Source organism: Arvicanthis niloticus, chromosome 4 (genome assembly GCF_011762505.2).
Source record: "Arvicanthis niloticus isolate mArvNil1 chromosome 4, mArvNil1.pat.X, whole genome shotgun sequence".
Classification (NCBI taxonomy): domain Eukaryota; kingdom Metazoa; phylum Chordata; class Mammalia; order Rodentia; family Muridae; genus Arvicanthis; species Arvicanthis niloticus.
The window spans coordinates 100,209,224-100,231,001 of NC_047661.1; the positions used below are offsets into that span (position 1 = coordinate 100,209,224).

A 21,778-nucleotide genomic window follows, 5' to 3' on the forward strand; every position below is an offset into this window, starting at 1 on the left:
TTCACCACTGCATTTAGCAGGCTAGCTGGAGAATCTTCTGCTTCCATCTCCCGTCTTGCCCCACAGGTGCTTAATGGCATCCATGAGATGCCATGTCCAGTGTTCCATGAGTTCTGGAAATTCAAATTCAGGTTCTCATGCTTGAATAACAAGCACTTTAAACCACTGAACATCTTTCTAACCTGACAGACTTTTTGAGAAGTAATTTTGTGTCTGCTAAATCAAAAATTTTAAAAATGAGACCTGTATTTTTTTGAACATTTTTTTAGAGGTTACCCACTTGTACAAGTTTTAATATGACCACTGTCTTTGACCAAATGGAACACACATTTCTTTTCTTCCCAAGGTAGCATTATATATACTCTTTGAATAATATTACCTCATACCTTGCAGCATTATTTCATGTATCCTCAACTCATTCCCTTATGCATTTGGGCAAATCAGACCTATGCTACTATAAATAAGAGAGACTTAAAACTTCCACTTTTAACCTGGGTGGCTAGAAAAACAACGTATGACACAAGGGACCTCATACCACACTGATTCATGGTTCTGTAGCCTAGAACTCATGTTATGTGTCTTTATGCTGCTAAACAGACATAGTGAAAAATCCACCCTTCAAACTAACCCCTATGTAGCTGATGATAAAATTGAGATTACAGAAGGTTCTTCCCTACCTTCTCTTGTATTAGTTTCAGTGTATCTGGTTTTATGTGGAGGTCCTTGATCCACTTAGACTTGAGCTTTGTACAAGGGGACAAGAATGGATCTATTTGCATTCTTCTACATGTTGTCCTCCAGTTGAACCAGCACCATTTGTTGAAAATGCTGTCCTTTTTCCACTGGACAGTTTTAGCTCCTTTGTCAAAGATCAAATGACAATAGGTGTATGGGTTCATTTCTGGATCTTCAATTCTATTCCATTGATCTTCCTGCCTGTCTCTGTACCAATACCATGCACTTTTTATCACTATTGCTCTGTAGTACAGTTTGAGGTCAGGGATGGTGATTTCTCCAGAAGTTCTTTTATTGTTGAGAATAGTTTTTGCTATCCTGGGTTTTTTGTTATTCCAAATGAATTTGAGAATTGCTCTTTCTAACTCTGTGAAGAATTGAGTTGGGATTTTAATGGGGATTGCATTAAATCTGTAGCTTGCTTGTGGCAAGATGGCCATTTTTATTTACTATATTAATCCTGCCAATCCAGGAGGATGGGAGATCTTTCCATCTTCTGAGATCTTCTTCTATTTCTTTCTTCAGAGACTTGAAGTTCTTGTCATACAGATCTTTCACTTGCTTGGTTAGATTCACACCAAGCTATTTTATATTATTTGTGACTATTGTGAAGGGTGTCATTTCCCTAATTTCTTTTCTCAGCCTGTTTATCTTTTGAGTAGAGGAGGGTTACTGATTTGTTTGAGTTGATTTTATAACCAGCCACTTTGCTGAAGTTGTTTATCAAGTTTAGGATTTCTCTGGTGGAAGTTTTGGGGTCACTTAAGTATTCTATCATATCATCTGCAAATAGAGATATTTTGACTTCTTCCTTTCCTATTTGTATCCCTTTGACTTCTTTTTGTTGTCTAATTGCTCTAGCTAGGACTTCCAGTACTATATTGAATAGGTAGGGAGAGAGTGTGCAGCCTTGTCTAGTCCCTGATTTTAATGGATTGCTTCAAGTTTCTCTCCATTTAGTTTGATGTTGGCTACTGGTTTGCTGTATATTGCTTTTACTATGTTTAGGTATGAGCCTTGAATTCCTGATCTTTCAAGACTTTTACCATAAAGGGATGTTGAATGTTGTCAAATGCTTTCTCAGCATCTAGTGAGATGATCATGTGGTTTTTTCCTTTGAGTTTGTTTATATAGTGGATTACATTGATGGATTTCTGAATATTGAACCACCCATCCCTGCATTCCTGGGATAAAGCCTACTTGATCATGATAGATGATTGTTTTGATGTGTTCTTGGATTCGGTTTACGAGAATTTTATTGAGTATTTTTGCATGGATATTCATAAGGGAGATTGGACTGAAGTTTTCTTTCTTTGTTGGGTCTTTGTGAGGTTTAGGTATGAGCATGATTGTAGCTTCATAGAATGAATTGGGTAGTGTTCCTTCTGTTCCTATTTTGTAGAACTCAGGTTCTCATGCTTGAATAACAAGCACTTTAAATCATTGAACCATCTCTCCAACCTGACAAACTTTTTGAGGAGTAATTAATTTTATGTCTGCTAAATCAAAAATTAAAAAAATGAGACCTGTATTTTTTTTTTAAATCTCTTAACTATTTTTTTGGTATTTAATTTATATTGTACTTTCCAAAAGTCTAAGAATAAATGGAATGGAAACTAAGAAGAAACTAGCCTATCATCGTGATTTAAACATAATTATTCAATTATTTTCAGAACAAATTGATTCCACTTATAATTTAGCTTATTGAGTCCACAAATAATTATGTGCTATGTACTAGCTGCTATGCAAGCTACCAGGAGTGCTGAAAATAAAAGAGAGACCCATGCTCAAGATACCTTCCTGAAATAAGGCAGCTGCCACCAGTAATTACAAGGTGCAGCATGGCCAGGGCTGGATACAGTACAGAGAAGGTGCTGTGGTAAAAAAAAGAAAAGCTATGATGATGAAGTGAGAAACGGTGAAAAGTTCAGTGCTGACCATCAAGAAAACCACAGTCACCATTACAAAGTACAGGTTCAAAGTACTAGGTCTTAGGTGTGATTTTCGTCAAAGTCTGAAGATTTAAGAAAGGATGGCATATTTCTCATTTTAGTCTTATTTCTGTTGCTATGATAAAATACCCTGAAACATTACTTAGGAGAGAAAGGGTTTATTCAGTTTACAAGTGCAGGTTCTGTCAAGTCAGGAACTTGCAGCAGCTAGACAGAGTCATAATCAAGAGCAAAGAGAGAAGAGAACACGTGTGCTCACCTCAGCTCTCCTTTTATACAGTCTAAGACCCAAACTCGAGATGATCCAACCACCATGGCCAGGCCTTCTTGCCTCAAGTAATATAATAAGGCCAACCTCTCAGAGTCAATCCCCACAGGCAACCCAGATTAAAACAGCCTCTCACTGAGACTCACTTCTCACGGAATTCCAGCTTTTGTCAAGTTGACAACTGAAACTAAACATCACCATATTTACACACACACACACAATTTTTTTTAGCAACTATACAGGTTCATGCACAAATATTTTAATAAATAATATTACTGTTCTAGACTGGTAAAATATAGATACTTCTAAACAGTATGACAGGAAGAGACTACATAGCTCTTAAAACAGCTTTTTGTAAAGAGGAAAGGCTAAAATTTCCAATTCTCTGACTATCTGTATAAAGAACTAAATAGAAATTAGGAAACTGGAAAGCCCTACGGGGAATTCTAAGTACAATGAGCAAAGAGTAAGAAGCAAGAAGGAATTCATAAAAAAAACTCTTAAGTGGGCTCTATGTTGCTGGCACATCAAAAATGAACCAGAGAATGTTTGGCACTAAGGTAGAAAAGATAAAAGGGAACATAGAAAAACCCCTAGTCATAATAATGAACACTAATACTCTTAACCATGGTTAAGTACCAGAAACATAACCAAAACTCACTCTAGTACCTAGATTAATTTCACAGTTCACCCAAATACCAGCAAAGATACTAAGTGCTAATCATTATTTCAGGTGTTAGAATGATAGAAGAGTCCAAACTATCAAACTAGTAGTTATGCAAACCTACAGTCATTCTGAAAGGGAACCCAAAAGAGGAAGATATGAGGAAAAGATGACAAATCTAGGAGTTAATTATATAAGCAAATGCAGAGAAACAAAAATAGATGAGTAGTTGCCCAAACCAGGAAAAAGAGGAAATTACTGGGGATGGGTACAAAGTTTATTTTTGTGATGATAAAAATGTTCTAAAATTATAGGGCTCTGGAGATGGCTGACTCCTGAAGTGTTTGCTGTGAAGCATGAAGACCAGAATTCATCTCAAGCACTCAAGGAAAAAAAGGCACTTGGAGCAAGGCACACCTGCAATCCCATGGTTATGGAGGCACACAGTAGATATCTGAAGCTTGCTGGCAGCCAGCCAGCCAGTCTAGCCAAATCAGCAAGCTTATTGCAAGATTTAGCCAGAGATGTCTCAAAAAATAAGATGGGAAGCCCTTAGGACTTAGTACTCAGGAGGCAGGGCCAGCCTGGCATACATAGTGAGTTCCAGGCCAGCCAGAGATACATGCTGAGACTCTGTACACACACACACATACACACACACACACAGAGAGAGGGGGGGGGGAATGGTTCTAAAATCAGACAGAGATGATGGCTACATAACTGAGAATATACAAAAAAAGCACTGAATTGTATGTTTTTAACAGATAAATTCTATAATATGGACTATACTTAACAGCCTACTTAATTATAACAGGGTTTTGTTTTGTTTTTTTTTTTAGGAATGACTATTTGAGTAGAGGCCCACCTGCAATGGGTACCTCAAATTCAGTGACTAGAATTTATCTTCTTTTCAAACCGTGTTCTTTTCTCACATCAATAAAACAACCATCCACCTAGGGTCCGAACCATTAAGGCAAAATTTAGTTATCACTCTCTACATTTTTCATTATTCCTTCCACCCTTCTCTCTTTTATTGTTTTGTTTTTGTTTTTTGAAAGGGGATCTCACTATGTAGCTTCAGCTATTGTGGAATTCACAGAGGTCTGCCTGCCTCTGCCAGGCAACTTCTAGCTTCTTTGCAGTTCATCAGGATCACACAGCCAATTCTATAAAATGGGCCATGAGCCCTGATCTACTTACCACCTGAAGCATGTTCTCTTGCTGCCTACTGAAGCAAATGTACAAGCCTTGGGATGAGACCAATATGAAAACAGTCTAGGTTCCTGAATTACCGTACAGTCTCATGAACTTAAAGCAGACTGCCTAAGTACAAAATAAACTTTCAGTTAGTTATATAGTTTCTGGTATTTGGAAGTTGTTATTCTAATACAAGCTAGTATGTTTTAAAATATATCTCATCCATGTAGCTATGAAGATGGCCATACAATAACGTTAAAGAGCATTTATTAATATGATCCAGGCCTATCAATCCAGGTCAATGAAAGTCAATCCTTAAACTTCTATTACAATTCTTAGGAAGGTGTGTTCTCTTCCTGAAGTTGTTAGATTAACAGTATGACTTTACAGTTGTGTAGAAGAGGCCACTTGGGAATCAGACCAACATTAAAAAACAAAAATCCAAGAAAAGAGCAATAGATCTTACTAATTTACTAGATACTTCTCTGGGTACGTACCTAGATACAGATAATTCATTCACATGAGTTAGTTCCTTTTCTTGCTTACCACCATCTAAGCTGAGCATCTAACACTTTACATGAATCAAACAGGTTAACCTCCAAAGTTTTAACACAGCAAAACACTGAATAATACCACTCATTTGAACTCTACTTTCTGAGGAAACAGCACAGGTAAGAAGACAGATGACCTCGGGTACTATACACAAATCATAATACACTCAAATCAAGCCACCTTTGGTATTGGAAAACTATGGTAAGGTCCACCAAATTAAAATGTCCATTCTAACAAAATATAAGCTCTGGAAAAATAGACATCAAATTATTATTAGTCATGTCTATCGTGCTAGATAGTTTTGTCTCAACTTGACAAAAGCTAGAGTCATCAGAGAGGAGGGAGCCTCAACTGAGAAAAGGACCCCATAAGATCCAACTTAACATCAATGGACTCAATTCCCCAATTAAAAGACATAGGCTACTTGACTGGATATGTAAACAGGACCCAGAATTTTGCTGCATACAGGAAACCCACCTCAGCGGCAAAGACAGACTCTACCTTAGAGTAAAAGGCTGGAAAACAATTTTTCAAGCAAATGGTCCTAAGAAACAAGCGGGAGTAGCCATTCTAAAATCTCCAGCCCGAGAACACAAAGGGAGAGACTCATGGCTCCACCTGTATAGGAAGTTGAGGGTGACCTTGCCAGGCATCAGTGTAAGTGGAGGGCCTTGGTGCCTGAAAGTTTGGATTCCCTAGTGTTGGGGAATTCGAGAGCAGGGAGGCAGGAATGGGAGGATGGTGGGAGCACACCCTCATTGAAACTCCCAGAATTATATGAATTAGACATGACAGAGGCAGGCCGCTAGAAGACTAGATTCCAGAATTCAAACAAAAAATTATCTTGATACTAAAATTTGTTTTGAGAGTTGTATATTGCAGACCTATATATGGTGTATGTACTCATCAAGCAAGCTGAGCAGTCCTGCTCAAACCTCTGATGTCCTGGAATTCCAGCTGGATGCAGTGAAGACACAGAGTCAGAATCTTATCAATTTACTCTTTCCCCTGCCCCTCTTCTAATATCTCAATGCCCATAATCAGCTTGAAGAAGTTAATGAAGAGTCGGTGCCCCTATTCCCTGGACTTGGGGACTGAGGTGGTTAATATTGGGCTGTCTTTCTAGGGGAAAGTACTGGTTTTGTTGGAACAGGGAGGAATAGCTAGGATTTATTACACAGCCATAACCTATTGGTAGAAATATGTATAATTGTTATTAAGATGAAGTTATAATTTCTTAAGTAGCACAGAATTTACTTTGATTTCAAATTTAAGGTTTTCATTGGTATGAGCTTCTTATTGATATAAAAGTGAAATTAATATTGTTACTATCATAGGCATTGTGCCTATATAACACATTTAAGAATACAAGGCTTAGACCCAGTCCTTCTTTAACTTTTTTAACTGATTTGAGATGTGATATAGCCTGTGATTTAAGGCCTATAGCAAATTCATGGCTTTGAGTTTATTGTTAGGGTGTTTTCTATATTTTATTTAGAAATACCTGAAAGGAGTTAACAAACAACAATTCAGATTGCCTTACATGGATAGTTGGTTTTCAAAATGTCAGGAGTCTACAGAATTGACATTACAAACATTTCTGTATTAATGTTCATTTTGATTAGAGACCTGTCTGCTCCTGACAGCTTCCTGTCTTGGATTCTAAGAAGAAATTGAGCATCTTTGGAGTCATTCCAGTTGTGGTGAGACAGCCACTAGGCTCAAGAATTGCCCCCTGTCATCTACAGGCAAATTACTATAAAAAAAGAAAAGGACACACTTGCAGAATAGTTGACTGATTATATCTGCCAAGACAGAGTAATCAGCCCTTAATAATTCTGCATCACTAGGTCTGTCAGATGATTCTGGGCCAGAAGGCTGAAGATTGGATGCTCCAACATTTTGTAGTATTGGCTATAAATTGGCTAAGTTTTAGAAGCTATGCTTTGTGCTTCCCATAATTTCAGTTAACTCAGTCATCCTGGATTTCTGATGAGGTTGAAGACTTATAGTCTCATAGCCAATTCTGGCTATTTACTTTAAGAGAAAATATTTGAGAGGATGGTTTTCAGCTGACATTCATTCTAAAGCCAAGAAAAAAGCCAGGTTCAGAACTAGGTGTTTTAGTTAGGAGAGATGACAGAGGTTCTGCTTAGTCAACAAAATGATGGACTGGGAATTAGGTCTATCTTGTACCTTAGTGACACAAATTGGTATAGTTATGCTCTAATGGTATTCTGAGAGAAAAGTTTTATTTAATAGGAAGGGTGATATGTAGGAGGAGCTAAGGTGGGAGGAGTAAGGAGAAGAAGAGGAGTAAGGAGAGGAGGAGGAGCGAGGAGGAGCTAAGTGGGGGAGGGGGAAATGGAGGCAATGTTCAAGTGTCTCCACCAGTCAAAGCTAGTTGGTATATGTAGGTTGGGTATTGGGTTACACTTCTGAGTCTATGGGCATCTTGTTATTGAGCATTACCAAACTTATAGCCTTTGATTAACATTTTAAAAAATTGTATAAAAGCAAAAAGAAGAAGGGGGGATGGGATAGGGGTTTTCTAGGGAGGGGAAATGAGGAAACGGGATGGCATCTGAAATGTAAATAAAATATTCAATAAAAAATAAATTAAAAAAAAGAATAAACATACACAGTTTTCATGTGTTAAAAAAAATTCTTAAAAAAAAAAACATTCAAAATAGTTGATCCCCTCACGGAAGTTGATTTCAGTTATCTTTTAAGAAAACCTAAAGTTAGCAGAAATCTTATCATAAATTCAGCTTTTAATATTGAACATGGTTAATAGCTCAAATAAATTATAATTTGGCTTGTTTTACACATGTACGTGTAAAATATTCAAGCTGTTTCTAAGTTTTAAAAAATATTTGAGCAAATCTAAAAAATCTGCACTTATATTTCAAAATGTTTATCTCTCATAGGCACAGAGATTCTCTAAGTTACCAATTTGAATGTAGGACATGTTTTGATAAGTTACTACTGACCAAGAGCTAATGGAAACTCAAACTATTATAAACACACTATATTGTAGAAACTATAAGTAATATATAGTGATACTTTACCTGTGTGTTCATGGTCATGTGTATTTTATCCATGTTTTCTTCTTCTGGTCCTATTTGGTGTTCATCCTACAGCTTTTTGGCCCTTGATAAGTATCTATTTAGAATAGGAATGTTTTCTTTTATGATATTGTTGAAAATATTTTCTATGCCTTTGACCTGGGTCTCATTTGTTCATTGTCATCTTTTGGTTTTTTTGTTTGTTTGGTTGGTTTTTTGTTCTTTTTAAATAGTGTTCCTGAGTTCTAGCATGTTCCTTTCTTGGGATTTGACATTTTTTCTGACCAAGTGCTCAACTCCTCTACCTTGTCCTCAAAACCTTTTTCTTCCACTTCACTCATTTTAACATAAATTTGAGTTCATTTCCAATTGCTCTCACTAGACATGTGTACTATTAATAAGCTGATGTGCATTTTTCTAGAACTTAAATCTTGCTTTAACAAATTTTAAACTGGTAGAATATAGGGACATTTTGGGCTTTCCTTTAAAGTTTTTGTTTGAATTTCTACATTTTTAATTTTTAAATCTCATAAGCTTTCATTCCAAGATTCTATCTCTTCATTAAATTGTTTTCAAATCTTAGATTGTTCTCATTATTTTATTCAATTGTGTTTTCAGAGTTGGTATCCAGGCATTTATCTGTAGTCTCTTTAGAGTTATTTGATGTTTATTATTGCTACTCTGAAGTCAATGTCTTATAGAACATCTAAGTCACTTTTCTTAGGGAACATTAATTACTATGGGAGTACTAACTGTAGGTGGAGACTAGTTTTGGTTACTCCTCTTTGTATATTCGCAATGGGGCCTAAGCAATCTGCAGTTGAGGTTGTTGATATTGTCTCTTGGTAGAGCAGTCTTGTCTCTCTTGTTGACTGGGTGTCTGAAACTCTTTTTCCTGTTACCCAATCTGTCAAGTAGTTGACCAGTTGTATGGGACTTAGGGTTCTAACTTTGGGTAATTCAGTGTTGACAGTCAAGTAAGATTTTAGGAGTAGTCATTCCTGCTCAGATCTGGCTCTATGAGATTTCTAAGACCAGGAATAGCTCAGTAAACTAAGAAGATCCTGACTGTCTTCAGGTGTCTGGGCTAAGAGCTCAGGACTCTTCCACAGGCAGTGGGCTCTGACAGGATTGATGCTCTGAGTCTGGAATCCCTAAAGGTTTCTTTTGGTTTTGTTTTTGAGAAGGGCACTAGAAGGAGGGCACAACATCACTTTAGGCAGGCTGCTGGGGTGGGTGGATTTGCTGGTATGGGATCAGTTGCCCTTCCTGAAAAGGGGTAGGGGTAGGGGTTCCTTGCAAAGTGTAGTTGGCATAAATAGTGTGGTTATCTTCCCAGACAAGGAACCAGGAACGCACAGCAGAAATGGATGGTATCTTTGTTACTCTGCTAATTCTGTGATATAAAGCACCATAATCAAGGCAACTTATAAAAAAAAGCATTTAATTCAGGGCTTAGGGTTTTAGAAGACTAGACTCCACAGTGACAGATCAAAAACATGGCAACAGGGAGAACTGAGAGCTTGTGTCTTGATCCTCAAATAGGAAACAAGGAAGAAAAGAGTAGAAATTGCATAGGTCCTTTGAAACCTCAAAGGCAAGTCCCATTGACAAACTTCCTCCATCAGGACCACGCCTCCTTCTCCTTCTCATCCAGATCCACCAACTATGGACCAAGTATTTAAACATAAAAGATCATGGGAGTCATTCTCATTCAAACTCTCACAGGTGTAATTGAAGTGGGAAAGTCTGGCTTTCTTGCTAGGGGTGGGGTAAGCATGCTTGGGCAGGAGTAAAGGGATTACTAGTTTTAGTTAGGACTCCCTACCTAAAGAAGGATGGGTGTGCAGGAAGGGGCTCAGAAAGGCAAACCAGACATGTGTTCCTTAGGCAAGTGGCAAGGTCATGTGGATTCAGTGCAGAATTCTACTAGATCATCAATGAAGAACTAACACTAATACCTCTCAAGCTATTCTACAAAATAGAAAAAGAAGGAACACTTACAAATTCCTTTTACAAAGCCAGCATTACTCTGATAACCATAACCAAATAAACAAACAAAAAAGACAATTGCAGGCCACTTATTTTTAATGACCATAGACACAAAAATCCTCAAAATAATTGGAAGCAGAATTTAAGAACACATCAAAAAGATTATCTATCACAATCAAGTCAGCTTCATCTCAGAGATGCATAGATGGTAGATAATTCAACATATGGAAATCAAAAAAAAAAAAAAAAAAACCCACCACATAAATAAGATTAAAACCAGATGATCATCTCATTAGTCGTAGAAAAGGCCTTTACAAAATCCAACATCCTTTTATGATAAAAGTCCTAGAGAGAATAGGGATACAGGGGCTGTCTCAACATAATAATGGTTATATACAAGGAGCACACAGACAACATCATCCTAAATGGAGAAAAACTCAAAGCATTTCCAATAAAAATTAGGACTAAGACAGGGATGTCCACTCTTCCCACTCCTGTGTTAACATACTACTGGGCTAGAAGAGTAAGACAAGTGAAGGAGATGGAGGGACAGTAGTAGGGAAGAAGGAAGCAAAAGTATTTTTATTTGCAGATAGTATGATTCTATATGTAAAAGACCACAAAAACTACAACAGAAAATTCCTACAGCTAATAACTACATTCAGAAAAGTAGCAGGATATAAAATTAACACAAAAATTCAGTAGCCTTCATATATACAAGTGACAAACCTAATGAGAAAGAATTCAAGAAAATAATGTCACAATTACCTCTGTGTGTGTGTGTGTGTGTGTATTCTAAGTATATGTGTATATTAGAAGAAATCTAACCAAAGACACGAAAGACTTATACAATGAAAACTTTAAAGACACTGAAAAAAGTAAAGGTGGAAGAACCTCCTATTTTTATAGATTGGCAGGTTTAATATTGTGAAAATGTCTATTTTACAACAATTTTAAAGATGCAACGCAGCCTCATCAAAATTCAAACCCAATTCTTCACAGAAGTTGAAAAAAAACATTAAATATCATAGGGGGAAAAATAATAGGATAGCCAAAACAATCCTGACTAACCAAAACTGGAGGAAGTATCACAATCCAGATGTTGTTCCACTACAGAGTTCCAGTAATGAAAAGAGCATGGTACCAGCATAGCCAGTGGCTCACTGATCAATGGATAGACCTGAAGACACACATTTAAATCAACACCTCTGTAGCCACCTGAACTTGAAAGAAGCCAATAATAAACACTAGAGAAAAGACAACACTTTTAGCAAACAGTATTGGTCTCCATGTAAAAGGAAACTTAATTCTCATCTCTGACCCTTTGCAAGTCTCAACTCCAAATGGATCAATAACCTCAAGAGAAAACCTGAAACCCTAACTCTGTAGAAGAGAATGTAGGGAATATACCTGAACTTGCTGGTATGAGAAAGGACTGACTTTCTGAACAAGTGAGCATAGTCATTAGGATTAATAGTTAATAAATGTAACCTCATGAAACTAAAAAGTTAATATACAGCAAAAGGCCCTATCACTGGATAAAGGAGCAGCCTACAGAATGGGAAAAAAAAAAATCTCTACCAGCTACATCTGACAGTTAAAATCTAATAGATACAAAGAACTCCAAAAATTAAACAAGAAATCAAACCCAATTAAAAAGTCAAGCACAGAACTATACAGAGTTCTCAAAAGGTGAAATGCAAATAGTTGAGAAACATTTTTAAATGTTCAATATACTTATCCATCAAGAAAATGCAAATGAGAAATTCACTCCATTCAGAACGGACAAGGTAATACACACACACACACACACACACACACACACACTGACTAGTGCTGGCATGGATGTAGAAAAGGGGAACTTACTCGCTGATGGTAGAAATGAAAACTGGTGTTCCCACTATGGAAATTATTGTTAATGCTCCTCAAAAAGCAAAAAACAGAACTACCATATAATCCAGCTATACCACTCTGATTAGATATATACCCAAAAAGCTCTATATGCTACTCTAGAGATATTCTCAAAAGCCAGAAAATGGAAACAGCTACATGCTGTAAACTGATGAACAGACACTGAGAATGTGATACATTAACACAATAAAATATTATTCCGTTATTAAGGAATAATGCCTGTAACATTTGTGGCTGAATGAATATAGCTGAAAGCAATCGTTCTGAGTGAGGTAACCCAGAGCTAGAAACAAACACTGTATATTTCTCTCATCTCTACATGTTAGCTTTGAATCTTCAGATATGTGTTTGATTTGGAATACCTATAGAAGTCAGGAATTACACGGGTCATGGTAAAGGACTTTAAAGGAAGGAGACAGGACATAAAGGCATAAAGATTTAAAGGGCAATAATAGAACAGGAAGACTAGGACTGAAGAGGAGTAGAACAGAAGAGGAAATATGAGGAGAGAGATTTAACAACAAAGACCTTTTTGAAAAAGTCATATGGAAACCCACTACTATAGAAGCTTCTTACAGAGCAGCAATGCCCCACTAGAGACTAAAGGATAAAAAGCATGTTGTCAAGAATGGGTTACTTTTTTTTTTTGGAGTTGTTGCGCAGTGAATTCCCATAAGCTTCCAAACATTATAGACTATTGCCACTAACTGCTCTTGGTTACCCTATAGAACTTGATGGTAAGACCTTATTGCTGAAAATACTACATATTTAAGTCATAAAACATGGCAAAAATCAAGCTGGTATGCACCTAGAAGCTTCATCCCTACCAGCTAGCTTTCATAGTGCAGCAAGATGCTATGAAAGCTACTGGGAAACAAAGAAAAGCAACTATCAGTTATACCCACCCATAAACCCTGCAGGCTACAATAATGACTTGCTTGGCAAGATATGCCCACAGGTGCAATAGCAGCATAAACATCACAGGAATAACCTACTAATTTCTGACTGGATTTAAGTACCACTCCATAAGATGAAACTTAAACCTGATATTATTGCTTACATAAAAAAAAAAAAAACAAGCAAGCAAGCAAGCAAACAAACAAACAAACAAAAAACACCTATTGCTAGACATAGGCCTAGGGGAAAATCTACTGTTATGTTGTTAAAATGACACAGTATTACACCAACTCGTAATGATTTATTGTAATACTTATAGATCAATGCATCTTTCAACCCTCATCTGAGAAGATTCTATTTGCAGTGGATAGTAGTTAACATAAAGACCCACAACTTGTCAAGAGACAGAGAATAGACTGAAGAATGCTCAGCCTTTAAGAAAAATATATAGACTACACACATACATATATACACATCTACAGCTAAGAGATCATTGTGGAGACAGATCAGAAAGACTGCAGTTGATGACAACAAGGAAACCGTGTTTTCTGGACATAGCAGGGCAGATGCACGTATGAACTCACAGTGCTTGAAGAAGCATGTACAAAACCTGTGCTAGCCCAAACCAGACCAAATCCTAGCACAGAGAGGGGAGTTGGCATAAAATTTGATTGTTAGCTATGGAGCTATTGGCAACTGTTAGCTTCTGAGAGAGGGAAAGACAAGTTTTCTTTAGAAGTGTAGCTCTAGCATGTCAACAACACTCGGCAGACTATCATATATCTATGAGTATTTGGGCAACCAAACATGGTCTTAAAAGTTTTAAGAGGGGAAAAAAAGGCACAAATCTGTGTGGATAGAGAATTGGGGTAGATCTGGGAAGAGCTGTGTGAGGGGTGAATATGATCAAATACTGCATGAAACTCTAAAAGAACTAATTGTTTCGAAGTTGGAAAAAGTTATACACAGAAATACTACAGTCTCACTATTTTGCTTCTAGATATGCAAAAACAATGTGAAAGCAAGGTCCTAAAGAGATATTTGTACACCTATATCCATAGTACTACTTTCCATAATGATCAAAGGTGAAAACAATCCAATTCCCAACAACAAATGAGCAAATAAACAAAATGTGAATGTACAAATAACGAAAAGAGTTTATTCTTTCAAAGGAAGAAAATAGGATGTACCGTAGCTTAGGTAGCAACACCATCTCTTTTCTGGCCTGACAAAAGCCCACAAAAGTCCTCCAGGAGCCTATGGTAAGTCCTCAGTAACCACATAAGAGTAGAGTCTAGAGATACAATATGCAAACATGACAGAGAAATGCAACAGAACTTGGTAGGGTATGCTTATGAGGCACTGAAGAAATGTACTAAGAAGATGGCAACACAGCACCTATCAAGGAGGAGTACACAAGTACAAGCCACGTGGCACCATATCGTGCGCTGAGCTTTGTTATGTGGCACATGAAACCGAATACTTCATCTGCTTCTACCTGAGTCAAGTGGCCATGATTTTGTTCAGATTTAATTAAAGGACTATGCACTCAGTGATCCACCCAAAAAAAATAAGAACTGCAACCTAAATTCTAAATACTAGAGACTGAACTCTCCAGCCTTGCTAACCAGCACTCCATTCTGAATCTTAAGTGTTTAAGAGGGCATCCAAACCAGCTTATGTTTCTATCTCTTTTCTATTCCATACTTCTATACCTGTTTTCCCCATCTATAAAAAATTATGTTGGAGATATATTTTTAAAAAGAAAGTATTACAGTATGAATATTGCTAACATAACACACACTATATGTATCATTAAGAACAGTACCATAAATAAAATAAACTATGAGCAAAATAACAAATGTCTGTAAAGTACTGAGAATATTCAAATTCATAGAAAGATAAATAGAAAGGTAGTAGTTGTTAGGGGTTAAAAGAAGTTGGATTGAGAAGTTATTATTTAATGGGTACAGTACTTCTCTTCTGAATAAGAGTTTTGGAGCTGGATGATGGAGACAGCTACACAGCCATGTGAATGTACTTAATGCCAATACATTATACCTTTTAAATGGTTAACATGGCAAATTTAGTATTTTATTTCAAATTTTAATACTAAAAAATAGGCTATCACATCACATTACTATGTAATACTAGAACAAAGTCTGAATATACATACTATTTAAAAAGACGTGCTTCAGTCTCTATGTTTATACCTATGCTAGTAACAGATGTTAAGTAGAGAGGTAAGTAGAAAAAAATTAGCTTTAAATATTGATGCCTGAAAAAATCAAGAAAAGAAAAAATTAATCAAAAGAGCTCCAAGATATGAAGGTACACAAATGGTTTTTCATACTTTTTATACCCCAGCCCCTAGTGTTATCTTCAGCATCTCAAGAATATAGTACACATAAAATATAGATGACTGTGAGCTATGTATGTTAGTAAACCAATCCCACAGTCTATACTCAAAGAATGTTAGCAATGTGTCACTACTGTTGTATGATAAGCATGCCAATGAGGCTTTTTAGGAAACTGTAAATCTTTTAGAAGAATATTTTCAAGTAAGTTAAAAATAGACAAGAAAATTTTTAGTATCTGTTCAATTTAGACTGAGAAACAAACTGATACCAGACTTAAGTATTATGTTTTTCAGATAAATTCTGCTAAGAAATTTGATCATTTGTTTTCCTTTTAAATTTAGATTCAGAGACCAAATGGGAGCTATCAAGCCCAGTACCTGAGTGCTTACCTAACAGGCCAAGTCTCTGGGATGACTCCCAGAAGAGGGTAAAGAACAGAATAAGGGACACACAACTGATACAATAAACAACCAAACTACTTTATTTTCAGCTTAATGGTTAAACAATTAGGCCCTTCAATTTCACCATGAAGACATTCACCCCAACAGGTTTGAGTTTATTTTTGCTCTTAAAAAGTTATATGCTTTATATACTAAGTTCTGTTTAGATCATTTAATCTAAGAAAACACTTTTATGTAACAGGAATATGACTTGCAGTTCTTATGAAAGTACATGTACCTGACCTTATCAGAAAAATGACAAGTGTCTACTGAATCATTCCACAAAACTACAAGGTGGAAGGTTACTATAGATGTACTTGGTATGTGCTAAAACCACAATAGTTACAGAAATCAAACTCTTGTGAAGATTAAACGGGAATAACACAGTTCAGTTCTGACAATCCAACTAGCTTAGCAACTGGCTGACAGTTAAAGTGAAGGGTAGCCATCTTAGGTACAACAGAAAAAAAGAAAGATTAAAGGGAGCTCCAAGGCACACAAAAACATAAACACAGGAACAGAAGGTAATAATCAAAACAATAGCTAAATGAGGCCCAATTACACATATCAAGATGCAGTTACAAGGCATTGAAAAAAAATGTTCTTCTGATAAGGCATCAAGAGAAAATAATTAACAGAATTGAAGAGAAACTTAAAGGGAAAAAAATCAGAGGAAACTAAAGTAATATACCATCTGTAATTTAGAACAGGTTATAAAAACCAAAGTGAAAAGTATTTAATCAAATCGGTGTGTGTGTGTGTGTGTGTGTGTGTGTGTGTGTGGGAGAGAGAGAGAGAGAGAGAGAGAGAGAGAGAGAGAGAGAGAGAGAAGAGGGGAGGAGGGGAGGAGGGGAGGAGGGGAGGAGGGGAGGAGGGGAGGAGGGGAGGAGGGGAGGAGGGGAGGAGGGGAGGAGGAGAGGAGGGGAGGAGGGGAGGAGGGGAGGAGGGGAGGAGGGGAGGAGGGGAGGAGGAAGGAGGGGGAGACGAGGGGAGAGGGGAGAGGGGAGAGGGGAGAGGGGAGAGGGGAGAGGGGAGAGGGGAGAGGGGAGAGGGGAGAGGGGAGAGGGGAGAGGGGAGAGGGGAGAGGGGAGAGGGGAGAGGAGAGGAGAGAGGAGGAGAGAGGAGGAGAGAGGAGGAGAGAGGAGGAGAGAGGAGGAGAGAGGAGGAGAGAGGAGGAGAGGAGAGAGGAGGAGAGAGGAGGAGAGAGGAGGAGAGAGGAGAGAGGAGGAGAGAGGAAGAGAGAGGAGAGAGGAGGAGAGAGGAGAGAGAGAGGAGAGAGAGAGGAGAGAGAGAGGAGAGAGAGAGAGAGAGAGAGAGAGAGGAGCGAGGAGGAGCGAGGAGGAGCGAGGAGGAGCGAGGGGAGAGGGGAGAGGGGAGAGGGGAGAGGGGAGAGGGGAGAGGGGAGAGGGGAGAGGGGAGAGGGGAGAGGGGAGAGGGGAGGGGGAGAGGGGGGAGAGGGGAGAGGGGGGAGAGGGGAGAGGGGGAGAGGGGAGAGGGGGGAGAGGGGGAGAGGGGGAGAGGGGAGAGGGGGAGAGGGGAGAGGGGGGAGAGGGGGGGAGAGGGGGAGAGGGGAGAGGGGAGAGGGGAGAGGGGAGAGGGGAGAGGGGAGAGGGGAGAGGGGAGAGGGGAGAGGGGAGAGGGGAGAGGGGAGAGGGGAGAGGGGAGAGGGGGGAGAGAGGGGAGAGAGGGGAGAGGGGAGAGGGGGGAGAGAGGGGAGAGGGGAGAGGGGGGAGAGAGGGGAGAGGGGAGAGAGGGGAGAGGGGAGAGGGGAGAGAGGGGAGAGGGGAGAAAGGGGAGAGGGGAGAGAGGGGAGAGGGGAGAGAGGGGAGAGGGGAGAGGGGAGAGAGGAGAGAGGAGAGAGGAGGAGAGAGGAGCAGAGAGGAGGAGAGAGGAGGAGAAGAGAGAGGAGGAGAGAGGAGGAGAGAGGAGGAGAGAGGAGAGAGAGAGGAGAGAGAAAGGAGAGAGAGAGGAGAGAGAGAGGAGAGGAGAGAGGAGAGAGGAGAGAGGAGAGAGGGGAGAGGGGAGAGGGGAGAGGGGAGAGGGGAGAGAGGGGAGAGGGGAGAGGGGAGAGGGGAGAGGGGAGAGGGGAGAGGGGAGAGAGGAGGAGAGAGGAGGAGAGAGGAGGAGAGAGGAGGAGAGAGGAGAGAGGAGAGAGGAGAGAGGAGAGAGGAGAGAGGAGAGAGGAGAGAGGAGAGAGGAGAGAGGAGAGAGGAGAGAGGAGAGAGGAGAGAGGAGAGAGGAGAGAGGAGAGAGGAGAGAGGAGAGAGGAGAGAGGAGAGAGGAGAGAGGAGAGAGGAGAGAGGAGAGAGGAGAGAGGAGAGAGGAGAGAGGAGAGGAGAGGAGAGGAGAGAAACTTTCTAAATGAAACTGAAGCACCACAAATCTGTCCCTCAGACAATTGGGCTTCTTGAAATGCTACTTGTTTTTAATGAAACTTCATTAATGAGAAAAACATTTTATTAAAAGGAAGGACTTCTAAACTGTTAGTGCTTTTTTCTTTTTAACCTCAACTTTATGAAAAAATACACAGCTAAAACCCAATGTATACATTTTGTATTTTCTTCTTCCCTTTGAGACAGGGTCTCAACTATGAAGCCTCGACTGGCCTGAAACTCAATGATCCTCCTGCCTCTGCATCTCAGGAGCTTGGATGTGCCACCATGCTTAAGAGTCTTTCTAGTTTATATTTTCATGAAATTTTTACAATTATTACTATGCTATATTTACATGGATCAGTTAGTTGGAAAAAGTGTGTTACTCAGTTTTGGGATAACTTATTAATATATGAAGCAGAGCCTTTATAAATATAAAGATGTAGTGTGCACTGGCTACGTGGTGGTGATGGGGAGTCAACAACTAGTGAATCTCATTGATGGTGAGATGCAATATAATGCAATACCCACACTCAGCAGCAACAAATAAAATGCAACTAATTTCCATTTCCAAATCTATAAAATAGTACTGAAATTTCAATTTCTTAAAGGGAAATGTCTTAATAAGAAGCACGGAAGCCAGGCAGGCAGTAACGTACACCTTGAACCCCAGCACTTAGGAGGCAGAGGCAGAGACAGGTGTCTATAGAGTGAGTTCCGGGACAGCCAGGGCTACACAGAGAGGTCCTGTCCCTAACTGCCCTTCCCCTACCAGAAAAGCATGGAGAATAGTACTGACATATTAAGTGTTATAGTAAGGATTAAGTAAATACTAGAAATAAAAATGGCTTGTTCAGAACAAACAAACCCTGCCCATTATAGATTTGATATTTTAGTAAAGGGATTATATCCTTCACTTAAGAAGCAGAAATTAGCCGGGCAGTGGTGGCGCACACCTTTAATCCCAGCACTTGGGAGGCAGAGGCAGGCGGATTTCTGAGTTCGAGGCCAGCCTGGTCTACAGAGTGAGTTCCAGGACGGCCAAGGCTATACAGAGAAACCCTGTCTCGAAAAAACCAAAAAAAAAAAAACCAAAAAAAAAAAAAAAAACAATAACAATAGCCTCTTTGCTTTAAAAAAAAAAAAAAAAAAGAAGCAGAAATTATTCAAGAAAATCATTCAGTGGTTCAATTCAGGTAGAGACATGTACTGAGGCACACTGGGTGACTGGAGACTGACAGTAACGACTGGGTTTCCATAGTCAATTCTATACAGGTAATATAAATATAGCTGGGCATGGTGACACACACTTGTAATCCCACAGGGCTACACAGCAACACCTTGTCTAAAAAAGAAGGGGTGGTAGCCTACAGGGCAATAAAACAATCATATGAACAGCAAACCAAAAAATTAATTAATTTAATTGATTTCTACTTTCAGAAAGTCAGTATAAAAATGGGTTCCCTGAGTTCTTCTGAGTTTAAACATGGTGACATGCTAATGGCAAATTCTGATAAAGAATGTAAAGTGTATAAGCTTACCCTAAAAGCCTTACCTATGTAAACTAATAACCTTAGAGCAGTGGTGTATATAATACCAAACTCTAGTACAGGTAGAGATCAGAGCATCATGAAAGGTCATAAAAGTCTAAGTTAGAAATAATTATTCATTCATTCAATGTATACTTACTCAGCTAAGTTATCCGACTTAGCATGGAAATACAAATGCACATATACAATATCAGATTAAAGGGAAACTCAAAGAGCTTTCTAGAAGACTAGTTTATAGACTCCTTGCCTTCCAGTATCCCACACCATCACACTTGGATGTTCTAATATAGAGGCTGGGGGATATAAGATTGCAAAGCTATTCTTCTATGATAAAACAGAATACTTCAATTATTTTTACTAGAAGAGAAGAGTATACTCTTATTGTGGATGCACACTTAGAGATTTTAATTAATCCCTGTCATATATATAATACAAATTTATTAAAATCAGTAGACTGGAGATAAACTTATGGCAAAATATCTGCACAGTATGCATAGGCATCATGTTTGATCACTGCATACATATACATACACACACTGACTGACTTCAGTTGGTTGTCTCTTGTCTTAGTCAAGGTTTCTATTGCTATGACAAAGCACCATGACCAAAAAGCAAGTTGGGGAGGCACTAGAAGAAGTTAGGACAGGAACTCAAGCAGAGCTGGACCCTGGAGGCAGAAGCTGATGCAGACAGAGGCCATGAAGGGATGCTGCTTACTGTCTTGCTTCTCCTGGCTTGCTCAGCCTGACTTCTTAAAGAACCCAAAAATACCAGCCAAGGGATGGTGACACTCACAATGAGGGTGAAGGGGTCCTCCTGCATTGATCACTAATTGAAAATGTCTTTCAGCTGGATGTCACGGAGGCATTTCCTCAACTGAAGCTCCTTCCTCTCTGATGACTCTAGCTTGTGTCAAGTTGACATACAAAACCAGCCAGTACAAAAATCAGTAAATCAAATACTCTCTGACCGTTATTTAACATGACTCAAAATGAATATCAACTTTCTTTGATCAGACACTTTATGTTCTATACTTATATTTACACCAAGCCCTCATATCAATCAATACTCAATACCAACCTATAGTTAAACCCAAACTATCAAAATACATGACCATCTGGGCGAAGTGCCATACCCCTTTAATTCCAGCACTTCAGAACTAGAGGTGAGCAGATCTCTGTGAATCAGAGGCCAGCCTGGTTACATAATGAGTTCCAGGCCAGCCAGAGCTACAGTGAGACTTGTCTCCCAAAAAAAAAAAAAAAAGGGGGGGGGTTAGATAACGGGAGATGGGCACAGGATGCCTTGGTATCAGAGATGTTTTAAAATGTTTAGTCTTACAACGCACTTAAACTGGAGCAGAGCATGATGATACACAACTGTATCATCTTGGGAGGCTAAAACAGGAAGAAGGGTGGTGAGTTAGAAGCCAAACTGGCTAAGTATCAAGATGGTACACCCAGTCCCACTCTGGGGAAAAGAAAATGAAATATTAAATAACCTGAATACAGTAATTATAAAGGAACAGAGTACCTCACCAAGCAGCATTATTCTCCTATACATGCAATCAACCTATAGAACAGCAAAAATAGGAGGAGCTAGCTAAAAGAGGAAATAAACAAGACAAGCCTCTTCCCTTTGAACAAAATAAAACAAAAAACCCCACTATAAACAGCACCTAAGAATTCAATCATTTACCAGTCATTCACCAAAGCAGCAAATCTCCACATGGAAAGAGGGAAGGAGTAGACAGCTTCAAATTAAATATGTCTCCTCCCAAGTTTTCTCCCAAATACCTCAACATTAACCACAGCCCTACT

The 21,778-nt window shown here is 38.9% G+C and overlaps 1 protein-coding gene across 4 annotated transcripts in view; it reads right to left on the reverse strand.

Annotated features, from left to right (window-relative positions):
* Positions 1 to 21,778, reverse strand: part of Fnbp1l (formin binding protein 1 like) — an 86,351-nt gene that overhangs the window by 33,279 nt on the left and 31,294 nt on the right. The window lies entirely within an intron of this gene.